We start from the raw sequence: 14,785 nt of genomic DNA on the forward strand, positions 1-14,785 counted from the left end.
ACGGCAACAAAATGTCCCTCCGTTGCTGACATCAAATGAGGCGGCCCAGCTGGAGGAGAGTTTAATTTTCTCTTCATCTACCTCACTCCTGACATTTCACAGGGTCTACCCAGCTCTTGCAAGCAAGCACAGAGGCTCGAAGGGATGCCGTGGGTTTGGAGGCTTTTGGATCCTTGCCAGTTACTGCATGAAGTGTGAATGGATTGTCATGACGAGAATGCGTTTTCAAGGGCATATATCCAAATGTGCTTCCCTTCAGAGTCCTCTGGAAGATGGACATTTACTCTGCTGTTCACATTTAGAAACTTGTTTGGGGAACTGCCAGCAAAAAAACAGCTTTGATCTTGGAGCATAGGTTTTGTTGTTTTGTTTTGTTTTGTTTTGTTTTGTTTTGTTTTGAGACAAGGTCTCGCTCTGTTGCCCAGATGAGTGCAGTAGTGCAACCATGGCTCACTGCAGCCTTGACCTCCTGGGGTCAAGCAGTCCTCCCACCTCGGCCTCCCAAATTGCTGGGACTACAGTCATGTGCCACCATGCCCAGCTATTTTTTTAAAATACAGAGCTGGGGTCTCACTATGTTGCCCATGCTGATCCTGAACTCCTGGCCTCAAGCAATCCTCCCACCTTGGCCTCTCTAAGTGCTGGGATTATAAGCATGAGCTGCCACACCTGACTAATTTTCAATTTTTTAATTTTCAAAAGCAGTCAGGAGGCTTTGACATACTAGTTAGGTGGTGAATAAGGCAGACAAAAACACTGGGAAATACCTTGATAGACAAGTCCCTCCTCCTGGTCACCTTCGAGCTAGGGCTGCTCAGGAGTTAGTGCTCACTCATGCGCTTTAAGCAGAGGTGCACTTCATGGGAATTTAGGCAAGGTTTCCATGTCCTGATGAAGTGGGGCAGACTTGGCTGGCAGAGACTTTTTGCCCATTGCCCTTCCTCCTTCTTCCCATCTGGAAAGTCCACACTGTGCTTGGAGGTGCAGAGCCAGCTTGCAATCCCAAGGCTGCAGGTGCAAGATGAAGGTCAGCATAGGAGAGTGCAGAGCAGAGCACAGTGTGAGTCTAGCTCTCCAAGGGCATTATTAAAGTTACACTAGCCCCGGGCTATCTGCCCCTAGTTTTCTTATTATAAAAGAAGAACTTGCCCCCTATTTATGCTTCTTGTAGCCAAAGGTTTTTCTAACTGATATTAGAAGCATGACTACAGAGTGATTTGGTATGCCCCATAAATTGGCTCTGAAAAAAGAATTCCACAAAAGGAATTCCAAAATAAAGTTGGGAATAGCCTTTCAAATACACACATTGCACTGGGTTGAATCTATTCTAGGGAGACTGGAAGACCTGGATGGGAATGCCTGTGTCTGATCCCGAAACAGAGACTGTAACAAATGCTCTCTTAAAAAAAAAAAATGTATTTGAGAGGCCGAGGCAGGCGGATCACTTGAGGTCAGGAGTTCAAGACCAGCCTGGCCAACATGGTGAAACCCCGTCTCTACCAAAAATGCAAAAATTAGCCAGGCGTGGTGGCAGGCGCCTGTAGTACCAGCTACTCAGGAGGCTGAGGCAAGAGAATCACTTGAGCCCAGGAGGCAGAGGTTGCAGTGAGCCAAGATCACACCACTGCACTCTAGCCTGGGCGGCAGAGCAAGACGCAGCCTCAAAAAGAAAAAAGAAAAATTAAAATCCACCAGGAGATAATAACCCTGAATCAGACATTGTTAAAAAAGAATCCCTTAATTCAAAAATTCCCTTCACACATTAAAATCAAAGCTTAAAGGTCAGGACGTCTAATGTTATTATAAACTGTAGGTAGCAAGAACTTGAGCTATAGCTTAATGGAATTTCTCAAACACCAAGGGAAGAAATGGAGATACTTCTGGACTGCAGGTAGAAAGAAAGAGGAAGGAAAGAAGAAAGGTCAGACATCGGAAACCCTACAGTAGCCCTTACATTACCTTGAGGTTGAACAATGGCTGAAGTGGAAACAAGAGTAAAGTCCCAGTTAGTTTGAAGCAGAAGCCAAAGCAGGGAACACGTATGCTCTGCTGCCCATTCGGGAATCCAGGAGCAGAGTAAAGATGGCATCATGGAGCACTTATGCAGAAGATGAGAGACAACTGAAGTGCCCCCAAGTCTCCCTCGGGTATTATGTAAGATTGAGCTGAGGGCAGGGAGGAAAAAGTCAGCTCAATCCTATTGCAGAGGTTGTGGGGTGGACCTCTGGGTCAGGCACTGAAAGGACGCTGTGATGTGTCATGTCTGCAGCAGTAAGGAGCACTCAGGTGGGGCTGAGTCGGCCAGGAAAGGTCCACTGGACCCTGAGGAAATCAGAAGAGACCACACAACATGCCAGTCACATCTCCAGGAGGCCAGCAAAGACCCATAAGTCAGCACTAGGGTACGTAAGGACTAGCGGGCTTCTCTCATTGGTGGGAGGACATTGTTTGGCCTTCCTTATATCCAGGTGCCATCCTAGGATGGTGGGGGAGGAACCAGACTTTACAAAGTGAGAAATCACCTGTTTTAGTCCATTCGTGCTGCTATAACAAAATACCATACACTTGATGCCTTAGAAACAACAACACAAGTCTAGAGGCTGGGAAGTCCAAGATCAAAGCACCAGCAGAGTTGATATGTGGCAAGAGCCCACTTCCTTGTTCATAAATGGCTGTCTTCCAGTTGTGTCCTCAAACGGCAGAAGGGGTGAGGGAGCTCTCTAGGGCGTCTTTTATAAAGGCACTAATCCCATTGATGAGGGCTTTGTTCTCATGACCTAATCACCTCCCAAAGGCACTACCTCCTAATATCATCATATTGGATGTTAGGATTGCAACATATGAATGGCGGGAGGGGGGACAGATACAAACATTCAGTCTATAGCACCACTCAAATAGAGTAATTGAAAGCAATATTTATCCAAGAGAGGTAAGAACTTGAAACAGGCAGAGGCATAATACCTTTAATCGGCTAGTTTATGTTTCCCTCCCACTCATGGTCAATGGAAACAGGGGCTCCTCAGCAAGCTGAGAATAGTTGAGCAAAATAATGAATGCTGTGCTGATTGCACATCTGAGTGTAATGTAAAGATTTTGACCCTGCTAATATATGCTTGTTTTTTAAAAATCTGTCTTCAATATTTTATCACAGCTGAGGCATCCTTAGCCTACTCTTCCACAGAAGGCTGCTCTAAATGTTTTTATACACAGGGAGCTATTTCAGCTCTGTACATTACCACGAAGCAGTCACAGAGCCTCCCTTCCCCCACTTGGGGAACACGCCTTTTGAAGCCCTTGGCGTTTGATTCATGCCATTTTGACTACCTTAAAACACACACACACAAACACACACATACACACACTGACTTTTTTTTTTAACCACTCCTTGCGGAGCAGGGCTAATTCATAGGCAGTGTGCTCAGAGTCGACCCACACGTTGACTTTTGACTCTATTTGCTTTGTTGACAATTCCCATCTCTCTGGCTAGACTTGGAAGCTGCCTGGAGGCAGACAGTGGGCCTGGTGGTTCTCACAGACCCCAGCATAAAATTCTTACTGACTGAATTCACCTCAGTATAATTGTATCAAAGATTATTTGAAAATTCAGACCTTGAGTAGCCTGTCACTAGTAAAGCTTTCTGGGACCCACTTTCTGTTTCCCCCCTTTTTCTCCCACTTCTGCCTTCTCTGGCTAAAATCAAATTTTGGCATTCAAAGGAAGGCTCTGACTTGCTTCTCAAGTTTGTTCCCCATGCCTCAAGTAGAGCCTCATCTCCCCTACCTTCTGACACTCACCTCTCTGAAGACTTCGCGTATATCATGGTTAGACTCAGGTCTGCCTGGATTTGAGAGACTGACTTTTTGACCTCCCGCAAGCCGTGTAATTATACCATTCTTCATTCCCTCCAAATGATACAGATGCCAACCCACTGTGACCAGAGGTAACCTAGACTTTTCTGAACCTGGCAGACACCAGCTTGACTGGGTCTCCAGTGCCCCCATCCTGCAGCCTTAGCACTATCTGTAGCCATACTCCACCTCTGCCCTTTCCCCCAGCCTAGCCCTGGAGCACAGATGCCTGCCAGCCCTGGTAACGCCTGGCTCCAGCTCTGCCATGACCTGTTAGCATCCTCAGTACTCCTGTTTGCTCCTGTCACCTGCTCCTGTCACCCTGATTCCCATCACCATCCAGCAGCAGCACCTGGGCAGTCTGACCAGGTGACATGGGACTGGGGAGTGAATGAGTCAGCCAGGTTCCTACTCCTGAGCATCCTAGCAGGATCCTCTGTTTAAGTTCCTGTCCTCTTAGAATCACTTAGTAAATCTTTCCCATCTTGCACCAGCCTCCAACCCTCCTGGAGTTCCTCTCCCTTCTGGCTTAAGGGGTAGCTCCTGTATGCCATCATCACTCACCAGCACTTGCCAAGCATCACCATGTGCGGGGCCATCTGCAGGACACTGGGACAAGAGAGACCTAAAGAACACCATCTCTGCCCTTGAGAAGGCTACAAACTTAGTAGAGTAGAAATAGCACAGGTTTTGAACTCAGAAATCCTGTGTTCAAAGCCCTGGACCCTTACTTGCCTGCTGAGTGACTGGCAGCAATCACTTGACTCCTAGGATTCTCAGTTTTCTAATCTGTAAAATGAGTTTGGACCTCACAGTTTACTGTGCAAGATCATCTGATACTGAGCAAAAAGGACTTACTTGTAACAAGCGAAATGTTTAGGGATATCTGTATATATCTCCAGTTGGCCTTCTGTATCCATGGGTACCATATCCATGGGTTCAACCAACTGCAGGTTGAAAATATTTGAAAAAAGTGGATGGTTTTGTCTGTACTGAACATGTACAGACTTTTTTCTTATCATGATTCCCTGAATGATACCATATAAAAACTATTTAGATAACATTTACACTGTATTAAGTATTATAAGTAATCCAGAGGTGATTTAAAGTATATGGGAGGATATGCATGGGCTATATGCAAATACTACATCATTCATATCAGGGACTTGAGCATCTGTGGATTTTGATATTCCTGGGGATCCTGGAACCAGTACCCCACAGATACCGAGGGAAGACTGTATGGGGTATGTGTGTGTGTGTGTGTGTGTGTGTGTGTGTGTGTGTGTGTGGTCTCCAGTTGGCTAGAGAGGACATCAGGATATAAAAGATATCAAAGATACACATGACTGTATATGTAACAGCAGGTATGATATTTTTAGAGTGCCTCTGGAGTATCTTGATTAATGTTCCCCCGTGGGTAAACCAGCTTCTCTCTCCCCGGCTGAGTATAATCTCTCCCAATAAGCAACTGCTTCTTTGCTGATGAGGAACAATTCCCTGGCCTTTCCATATTCAGGACAAAAGAGGACCTTCAGTGCCTCCAGGAATCGTAGGCAGGGGCTTCTGCTGACACCCCAGGCTCTGTGGTCCCTACCCTGCCTCAAACAAACAACATAGAACCAAAGGAAATAATCTCAGGCAGAAGCCCACACACACAGTTAGAAACATGAGTCCCTATGCTGGGGCCCTGCTCTGTCCTAATCCACTCACCCCGTTACCACCTGCCTGCGCTGAGTCAGATTTAAAGCAATCGTTCTCTGCACCTTCTTTGAACCTACAAATGTACTTCAGCCTAATGGATCTTGCACATCTGGAAGTTGCCCACAATAAATCCTGCTAATGTAGAATTAAAGTAGGTTAATCTGGCCAGGTGAGGTGGCTCACGCCTGTAATCCCAACACTTTGGGAGGCCAAGGTGGGTGGATCACCTGAGGTCAGGAGTTTGAGACCAGCCTGGCCAACATGGTGGAACCCTGTCTCTATTAAAAATACAAAAATTAGCTGGACGTGGTGGCCCACACCTGTAATCTCAGCTACTCGGGAGGCTGAGGCAGGAGAATTGCTTGAACCTGGGAGGCAGAGGTTGCAGTGAGCCGAGATAGTGCCCCTGCACTCCAACCTGGTTCACAGAGCAAGACTCCATCTCAAAAAATAAAAAAATAAAATAAAATAAAGTAGATTAACAAGATGGCTTTTGGACAGGGTAAGTTCCTAGAAAATGCAGATGAGAAAAAAATGTACTATAGGCTCAGCCCTTCACCCTCCAAGAGTTGAAATCACATAAGCCACACCCTCATCAGTGTATTGCACAAGGAGAGTGCCTTCTGTTACAATCATTTTAATTGGGAAGCCATCAGGCTGGGGAAGCTACACCACTGTAAGTTTTTACCTAAGCAAGCCAAAGCCCAATGCAAACAGTAAAATGAAACTAGAGACTTTACTGATCAGAAACCACAAACTAACCTCTAAAACCAGTCTTTCCACTGTAATCAATCAAATGTGTTGTATTTGTCTTACTTCCATATTCAGCCTCTAAAAGCCCACACTGCTGCAGTGGAGCTCTCTGAACCTCTTCTGGTTTTGAGGGCTGCCCAAATCATGAATCCTTCTTTGCTCAAATAAACTTTGTCACATTTATTTTGTCTAAAGTTTTTCCTTTAACATTTCCTGTATTTGAATCTGCCTGTGCTTTGCACAAGACAAAGTGGCTATTTAATGCCCACTTGCCAGACAAGTAAAGCTGAGGCCCTGAGTTCAAGTGACCCCCCAAGGCCAGGCAGTGTCAGAGCCAGGACTAGTTCTAGCAAGATGATGAGTTTTCTGCCTTCCTAGATCTTGCAGTGCCATGTGGAAGCTGAAGTAAATACATTCACATCATTTGAAATACATGCCCTAGATCTCTGTACAAAGGTAGCAAGAAATTTCAGGAACAGTCCCTCCTGCTGTCAACCTACACATAGCTTCTCATCAGCCCCTTTTCATCCTCACTTTCCAATTGCCACCAACCACCCTCTCTCCCCACCCCTTGCTAGCATTTTGTTCACCTTCTGATCTACCTCATAAAATAGCATCTCCTTACATTGCAATAACATAAAACAGCCTGACTTCTTAGGGTTCTCATAAAGATAAAAATGAGATAAGATGCGCAAGGTGCCTAGCTTAGTGCCTGCCACATAGAAAGCCCTCAATAAACCTCCTTATTATTCACTGTTATCCCCCAACATACAATTAACCCAAACACCAGAGAACCCAAACAAGTGAATCAACAAATGTTTATTGAGCATCTACTGCCTATAGGAAAACAAAAACTGAAATGATACCAGGAAGTTGCTGGTGTCCTTCCCTATCCACCCCTCTGTTTGGTATAGGACTCAGGACTGCTATCTCACTCCCACCACCTGCCTTCTTGTCCAGGTTTCCCATCTGAGGCATCAGAACCACTAGTTTGGTAGTTTGTCAGTTGCTGAAGCCCAGGAGCCATTCTGATTCCTTTTCCTCACTCCATTCATATTGAATTGCTTCCCAAGTGCTTTTGATTTTATTCCTAAATAGCTCTCAAATCCCATCCTCCTTCCTAACATTGTTGCCATTGCCTCCACTCCCAGTAAGACTATAAAGGACCCTCTTTCTCCAAATAGTCATCATCCAGGAGCAGTAATTAGGAGGTTGCAAAAAGAAGCAAAATTGTCATGATGTGAAAATATTCATGAGTTTTCACCCAACCATCCCTCCCCACCTAACACTAGAAACACTAAAACTACCAACCATGCCAATCTCACATGCAGATACAATGCAAGGTGGTTGCAAAGTGACACTGAACATTTTGCTCAATTTGCTGGATTTCATGAAGTTGATGAAAGTAATACTGGAGATCTGCTTCAGTACCACTGACCAAGAAGAAGTTGGCAGAGTTAAAGCATTTGCAGCTGAGGAAGGAAAACTGCTGAGGTTCAAGGCAGGACTGGTCCTTGAAAAGGGAATGGTTTGAGCGTCCAAGTATTGAAGGAGGGCCTTGGAGAAACTAATGAACTCTTTGAAAGTTTTCATGATTCTTCCTCAAAACTCAAGCAGGAAGCAAAAACTGTTGCATCCTGCTGTCTTGTCATCTTTTCAGCATGAGTTCTCCCTCAAAAAGTCAACAACTGATTCATTCCTTGTTCAAAGAGCTAGCGCAAAACTGCAATTATTACATAAGTATCACGAAATACAAAGTCACATGAAAACTTTTTCATAATTTTTTGTATTATCTTCCAAAGTAAGATATTAATCAAGCTTTTTTAAAAAAAAAAAAACTGTTTACTAAGAAATGTGGACCTCCATTTTACTTTCAGTGGTCCCTTTCCAATACCAGTTATCTGCAAATAATGAGGGTTTCCTGTCTTGCAATTGTCTCTTCCTGGTGTCTGCACTCTCCACACTGTAGCAAATCTGGCTATAAACAGCCCTGCTTTAAAATCTTACATGATTCCCCATTGCCCTTAGGAATAAAGTCCAGAATTCTTCACACAGTGCCAGAGCCCTGCGTGATCTGGCCACTGCCTCCCTCTCCACTCTCAGCCTTTGCACTAACTGTTCCATGTTTGCACCAGTCCTACCACTACTTTGCAAGTCCCCGCCCCAGTGCTATGCACTTCCTAGCCGAAGGACCTTTATTCATCTCCTTCCTGCAGCCTGGAACCCTCTTCCCCGCCTTCTTTCCCAGGAGAGGAAGGAGTGCCTATTTGTTCTCCGCTGTTTCCTGGCATGAAGAAGACATTTGATAAATATTTAAATGAGTAAATAGGCTGTGAAAGTTCTTCCTGATTCTGACAAATGAGTATGTCAGATAAGCCACATGTTCCCTCACTCCTGTAAGCATCCACAACCAACGGTACTTCAATCCACCACCATTCAACACCGTGAGCCCACCTCCTACTGTACTTGTAAATTAAGAACCTGGCACACCTTACTAGAACATCGTCCTCCTTTTAGAGTGGATGATGGCAAGCTACCAGTGTTCTAGAAGCAAGATTATAGAGAACATCAATCCTGGGCATGACAGATACCCAGAAAACTCAAAAGGCCCCAGGTACTGTGTTCTCAGCAGACGGTGGGGTATTGGGGTCACCCAAGAAAGAAAGTCACTAAGAGTTTCAAAGATTAGCCCCAAGTCTGGTATTTTTCTGAAACAAAGAGTTTCGAAGATTAGCCCCAAGTCTGGTATTTTTCTGAAACAAAGAGTTTCGAAGATTAGCCCCAAGCACTGGTGTTTTTCTGAACAATGGTAACATGACTCATTTATGGCAACTATAATTTTTATAGTCTCAAAATAACACTTTGGAGTCATGCTACATATAATAAGGCACACTAATCCACTTCTGCTGCCCCCCATATGTTTCCCAGCACCTCCACTCCTGGTTCCCATGACGACCCAGAAGGGGCCTCTCAGACCTGATAGCAGCGTGGGGGCAGCTCCTCAGGGAGGGGCAGCTATCACACATCACTACATCTGGCCGAGGACTATTCTGGGCCAGGGGGGTCTTCGGCTTCCAGGAGCTACAGAGCACCCCAGAGAGTTAATGTACTTCAAAACAGAGGAAAGAACAGGAAAGGCTGGTGGGTCATCTTTGAATCAGAAGCCATTTTTGCCTTACCTTCTAAGTTTTCAGTGGAGAGGAAAAGGAAAAAGAAAAAGAAAAAAAAGCAAGCAAACTCTTCACAGCTGAATAAACTTGTTCAGATTATTTCAGAGTTCCTCCTAGTTGCTTATAAAGCCTACCAGGCCAATTCTCATCCATCTCGTTTCTGTGATTGTGGAAGGAATAAAACTCAATGGCATGAAACAGCTTCAGGACTTTCTGCCTCACCTCCAGCTTTAAATCAGACCTTTAATGCTACTTAGAGGGAAACATTTTTCTTAGTAAATTATAAAAGTGGAATTGATTCACCAGAGGGAGAAAAACCCACTGAGTAAATATATTTGAGGCTTATGTAAACACATCTCAGAGCGTGTTTCAAGGGAAAGCGGCTTGCTTACTGAGTTTAATTATAATGCTCTTTGGTTTCAAAAATAAGACAAAAATGCTAGAAGCCAGGTGTAACAGGGAAAGAAATGAAAAGATGAGCACTGAGATGCAATTGTTAGCTCCAGCCATGGCTGAAATACACGGGATGAGATACAAAAATGGCACATCACCGTTATTGCTAGGGACAGCTCTGACACACTGTCAAGTGTCCCCTCCGAAAATGATCCTAAATGGCCCGGCAGTTCCAACTCCGGGCTAGGTATCCTGAGGTTTCCAAATATACATAGATCTTTAAAGTGCATCAAATATTAAACAGAGGATAATGGCATCTCCTAGCAAGATGAGGGTGGTCTTCCAGGCTCAAATATACTGACATGAGGTGAACTGAACTCAAATGTTAAAATGCCAAGGAACCCAGTGGGGTGTTGTGAGCAGAAAACGAGATACTTTGAGGCTGGGAAAATATCCTGAGTACAATGCCCAAGAGCAAAAATATGTGAAAAGAGATAGAAAGGAAGCAAAACTCTTAAAGGGAGTAGTAGAGGGGACACTGGCCAGGCTGGTGGGCAGGGCAACTGCAGAGAAAGCCTTTCAATCAGAAGCCACTGACTGCACAGAAGCCTGGAGCACATCTACAGAAGCACGGAGTTTCTCCAAACAGTTTGTCCAAAGTGAGGACAGCTGGCAGTAGCTCAACACACATCACAGGTGAAAGCCGACTGGAATGCAGAAAGTCCCCAGGGTCCGCACCATAATTCAGGCCCGGTGGGGGCTTGATGTAGACTGAAGACAGTAAACCCGTCCTAACCTGCTTGCAGATCTAGTCTGTCCAGCGCGTACAGTACTGGCCAGCATAATGATTTCTAGATTTCTAGAAAATCTAGACTTCTGATTTCCTTTTTAAAAAATTTCTTTAATACAAACAATCCCACAGTACTTATTGTCATCTTGTAATAACATAAGGGTAATCAAAACAATATGAATAAATGTTCATATTGGACAAAGGACACCTAAAAACAAACTATATCCTTCTCAACAATTTCTCACTTCATTGATCATTTCTAGTTGGAGACACTATGTACCCGAGTAATATTATCTCCTTTTAGCATGATCCAACCCAGTTGTTTTAACTCTGTTTTAGAATAAATCTCTTCTGCATCAACTAATACAAGGTTCATATACTCATCAAAACCAATGATGCAGCCTTCTATCCACATATTCTCTGCTTATAGAGCCATACCTGAATCTGGGATCTATTTTGTAAGAATCTGTAGGTGAGGTTGATGGGCTCCATCATAGCTTTCTGCACTTTCTGGCCCTGACCACGGTACACCATGATGGAAATTCCTAGATTTCTGATTTCTTATAAAAACTGCAAAATCTGGCCAAAATTTCTCTCTCTACTTATTCTACAAATATTTACTGAGCATTCAGTCTGTGCCAAGTATTCCAGGCCCTAAGGATACAACAGTGGGGAAAAATAAAATCCTTGATGTTATGGAGTATACATGCTAGTGAGAAAGACAAACAATAAATAAACGCATGTGACAGGTGGTTGTAAATCCTGTAAAGAAACAAGAGCAGGGTGAGGGGAGTGAGAGTTTCTAGGGGAGCGCTAGGAAATGCAAGGCAGTCTGGGAAGGTCTCCCAGCTCCTGCACGGCAACGTCCAGCTCAAGCTAGGTGATGCCTTCCTCTTCACACAGGGCAGGCTCTCTGGTTTGCCACAGTCCCCGCTACTCTCTCTTGTTACCTCCTCCTGGCCTACTTTGCTTATTTATGTGGCCTCTGTAGGCATCAGAGTTGTGGCCCCCAGAGTTAATCCTTCCCTAGATCCCTCTGTATTAGTCAGGGTTCTCTAGAGGGACAGGACTAATAGGATAGATGTATATGTGAAAGGGAGTTTATTAAGGAGTATTGACTCACACCGTCACAAGGTGAAATTCCACAATAAGCCATCTGCAAGGTGAGGAGCAAGGAAGCCAGTCCGAGTCCCAAAACCCCAAAAGCAGGGAAGCCAACAGTGCAGCCTTCAGTCTGTGGCCGAAGGCCCGAGAGACCCTGGCAAACCACTGGTGTAAGTCCAAGAGTCCAAAAGCTGAAGAACGTGGTGTCTGATGTTCAAGGGCAGGAAGCATCCAGCGCAGGACAAAGATGAAGGCCGGAAGACTCAGCAAGTCTAGTCCTTCCATATTCCTCAGCCTGCTTTTATCCTGGCCACGCTGGCAGCTGATTAGATGGTGCCCACCCAGATTGAGGGTGGGTCTGCCTCTCCCAGCCCACTGACTCAAATGTTAATCTCCTTTGGCAACACCCACACAGACATACCCAGGAACAGTACTTTGTATCCTTCAATCCTATCAAGTTGACACTCAATATTAACCATCACGCCCTCCAACTCTGGATACCCAGGATCCAGCAGAGAAAGGAGACACTGCTCCCAAGCAGACACGCAAAACATGTCAGAGCAAATGGGATTTGAGGAAATACGAGCCTAAGCCAAGTCTGAAGGGGGTGGGGGGACAACTCCAGGCACTTCCCTGTTAAATGATGGAGAAACACAGTTTTTGAGTCCTGAATACGTGTACAGAACGGGCTCCAGATGCAACTGGGGAAGGATCCCCAGATCTCTCTCCCACTATAGGGCACAAGGCTGGGGGTCCCAGGTGGCAGAGCATCAGGGACCAAGGTTGAGCAAGAATGCAGACCAAAGTAACCAGGTACTGGGTCATGAAGCCTGGGAAACACATCCCAGGGCTGCTCAGCTACCCTATGGGACCCCTGAGGGAGGCACAAGAGGCCTCCTGGAGCAGAAGGGAGAGGGTAAACCGAAGTGCAAAGTAAAGGGAGAGGGTAAACCAAAGCGCTCCACTTTCAAGGAGCAGGTTTGGGGCAAGGTATGGAGTGGCCTCATTCCATTCCCTAAGCCAGCAAGAAATGCCACCTGTAACTTTACGAGGTGACTATGGGGGTACAGGGAGCACTGTGGGGAAAATAGACTGCACTCTGTACAGGGAAGATCCAATCCACTTCTGCCAGCTGGTGAGGGATTGCCCAGCCGGAAGTCAGCAAGAATAGCTGAGACGACAAGAGGGAGGTGACACAGCAACCACAGGGCCAAGAGAAAGCACTAGAGAGAGAACAGTGTCTGCAAAGGACTTGTTAAATGGGACTTGTTTCCATTCCTCAGGTTCATGGCCTCTTAGAAGAAGGGCGTCACCTGTCCTTTCTCCCATGAGCAGGTGGTGCGGACTTGCTTCCAGAAGGACCAGCCTTTTCTGGGAGCATCCTGCTCTATTCCTTGGATGGCGGGAGCCAGCCTACTGAAGAACTGAGGATGTACGTCTCCCAGCCAGTCCCAGATGCTGCTGCCAGGGCTTCCAGTAAATGCCCAGAGCTGCCCTGAATGTGACAGAGGCCTTAACACAGCCTGTAACCTCACCCTTCCTGCTTCTGTGCCAGCCTGCCTCCACCTTTTTCTCTTCAACCACATCCCCAAGAGAGCACGCATAGGCTCCCTTGAGCCTTGGGGACTGGGACATTGCATTACTGATGCTTGATCAACTGCATTGTCTTCAGATCTCTTTTAGTTATGCCCTTTAAGAACCATCCACATGTGCTGAAACTAATGGCTGAGGCGGGACAGCAGGGTACCCCTCGTAAGTCAGAGAGAGCTGAAGAAGCCCAAGACTCATGGCCAGTCTGTGATAGAGAAATTGTCCTTAGGCCCTGGGACGATGTCTGCAAAACTGAAGCCACAGGCAGAGAGCGGAGCTGGTAGGTGTGAAGTCAAGTCCTAACACTGGGGTCTGTGAAAGGTGTTAAAATAATTATCCCCTAGAATGCAGAACAGATTCATTTTAACAAGCAACACTCTAAATAGGAATCAGCAACACTCTAGGACTTGATCTTCAGACCCAAACCTCAGGCAGCTCAGCCAAGCTGGAGCTCAGAGAGCACCCCCTGGCCTGGGACCACCTGCCACCTCTCATAAGGTTCAGGGGGTGTCTTCCTGGGGACTTAGGCTCACTGGCAATTTTGCACTTTTCTTACAAAGTGAGGAATAGTCAGGTCACCTCTGAGTAGGTGAAACTGGAGAACACTGACAAAATTCTCTTCTGGCAAAAAGAAGTCTCCCCTGGCAGAAGGAGCCCAGCATTCCTGTAAGGCAGGATTCTTAACCTTTCCTGTGCATTGTGAAAGAAAAGTAGAATCTTGGGACCCCAAACTCATTATGCTAAAGGAAAAGTTAAGCTTGGGAATTGAGTCGCCCAAAAACTACCTTTCTTTTGTTCCCAGATAGTTGTAATTTCACAGGCTTGCTTTATCCTATGTAAAATGCAGATTTACTAAGCACAAGAAAAATGCATAAATGATTTTTCCTCTACCCACTTCTTTTCACATGTAAAATGTAGATTCACTGAGCACTAATCAGAGCCTCACAGGAATGTAACCACTTGCCTTACTGCCTACCCTCTCCTTTCTTTCTTCCCTCCTGCTTGCTCTTTCCTCTTTAAATATTGAAGTTCCTAAAACCCTCTTTGGAAAAAGAACAGGTCACAGATTCCACTGTGACTTGTGTTTCTTTTTCCCAGATGTGTCCTCAACCTTAGCAAAAACAAAACCTCGAATTGATCGACACCTGCTGCGGTCACATTTTTGGTTTACAGGAAGGACCCCTTTGGCAAATGCTTCAGACAAAAAATAGGGCCATAAAAAAACAATTGTACAGAAAGTTATCAAAATATGTTTTTTAAAAATTATAATAATGCTGTGCTTTTCTATTAATGTCTTGAACAAAAGATTTGGAGAGGGGCCTGATAGACAACATAATCATGAAATGGCAGTGAGCAGACGTGGGGTTTTGGATATTTGTAGCAACTGTCATGTGATATGAAAATCACCCCTGATTTCCATGACTGTACTTCATCT

The 14,785-nt window shown here is 45.3% G+C and overlaps 1 protein-coding gene and 1 pseudogene across 1 annotated transcript in view; both read right to left on the reverse strand.

Moving 5' to 3' along the window:
• The window catches only part of CAPN8 (calpain 8), a 73,667-nt gene that overhangs the window by 41,357 nt on the left and 17,525 nt on the right, over positions 1–14,785 (reverse strand). The gene's annotated exons all lie outside the window — the stretch shown is intronic.
• LOC101147169 (small nuclear ribonucleoprotein E-like) lies at positions 10,916–11,190 on the reverse strand (annotated as a pseudogene).

The sequence above is a fragment of the Gorilla gorilla genome, chromosome 1 (assembly GCF_029281585.2).
Source record: "Gorilla gorilla gorilla isolate KB3781 chromosome 1, NHGRI_mGorGor1-v2.1_pri, whole genome shotgun sequence".
In the NCBI taxonomy this organism is placed as follows: Eukaryota; Metazoa; Chordata; class Mammalia; order Primates; family Hominidae; genus Gorilla; species Gorilla gorilla.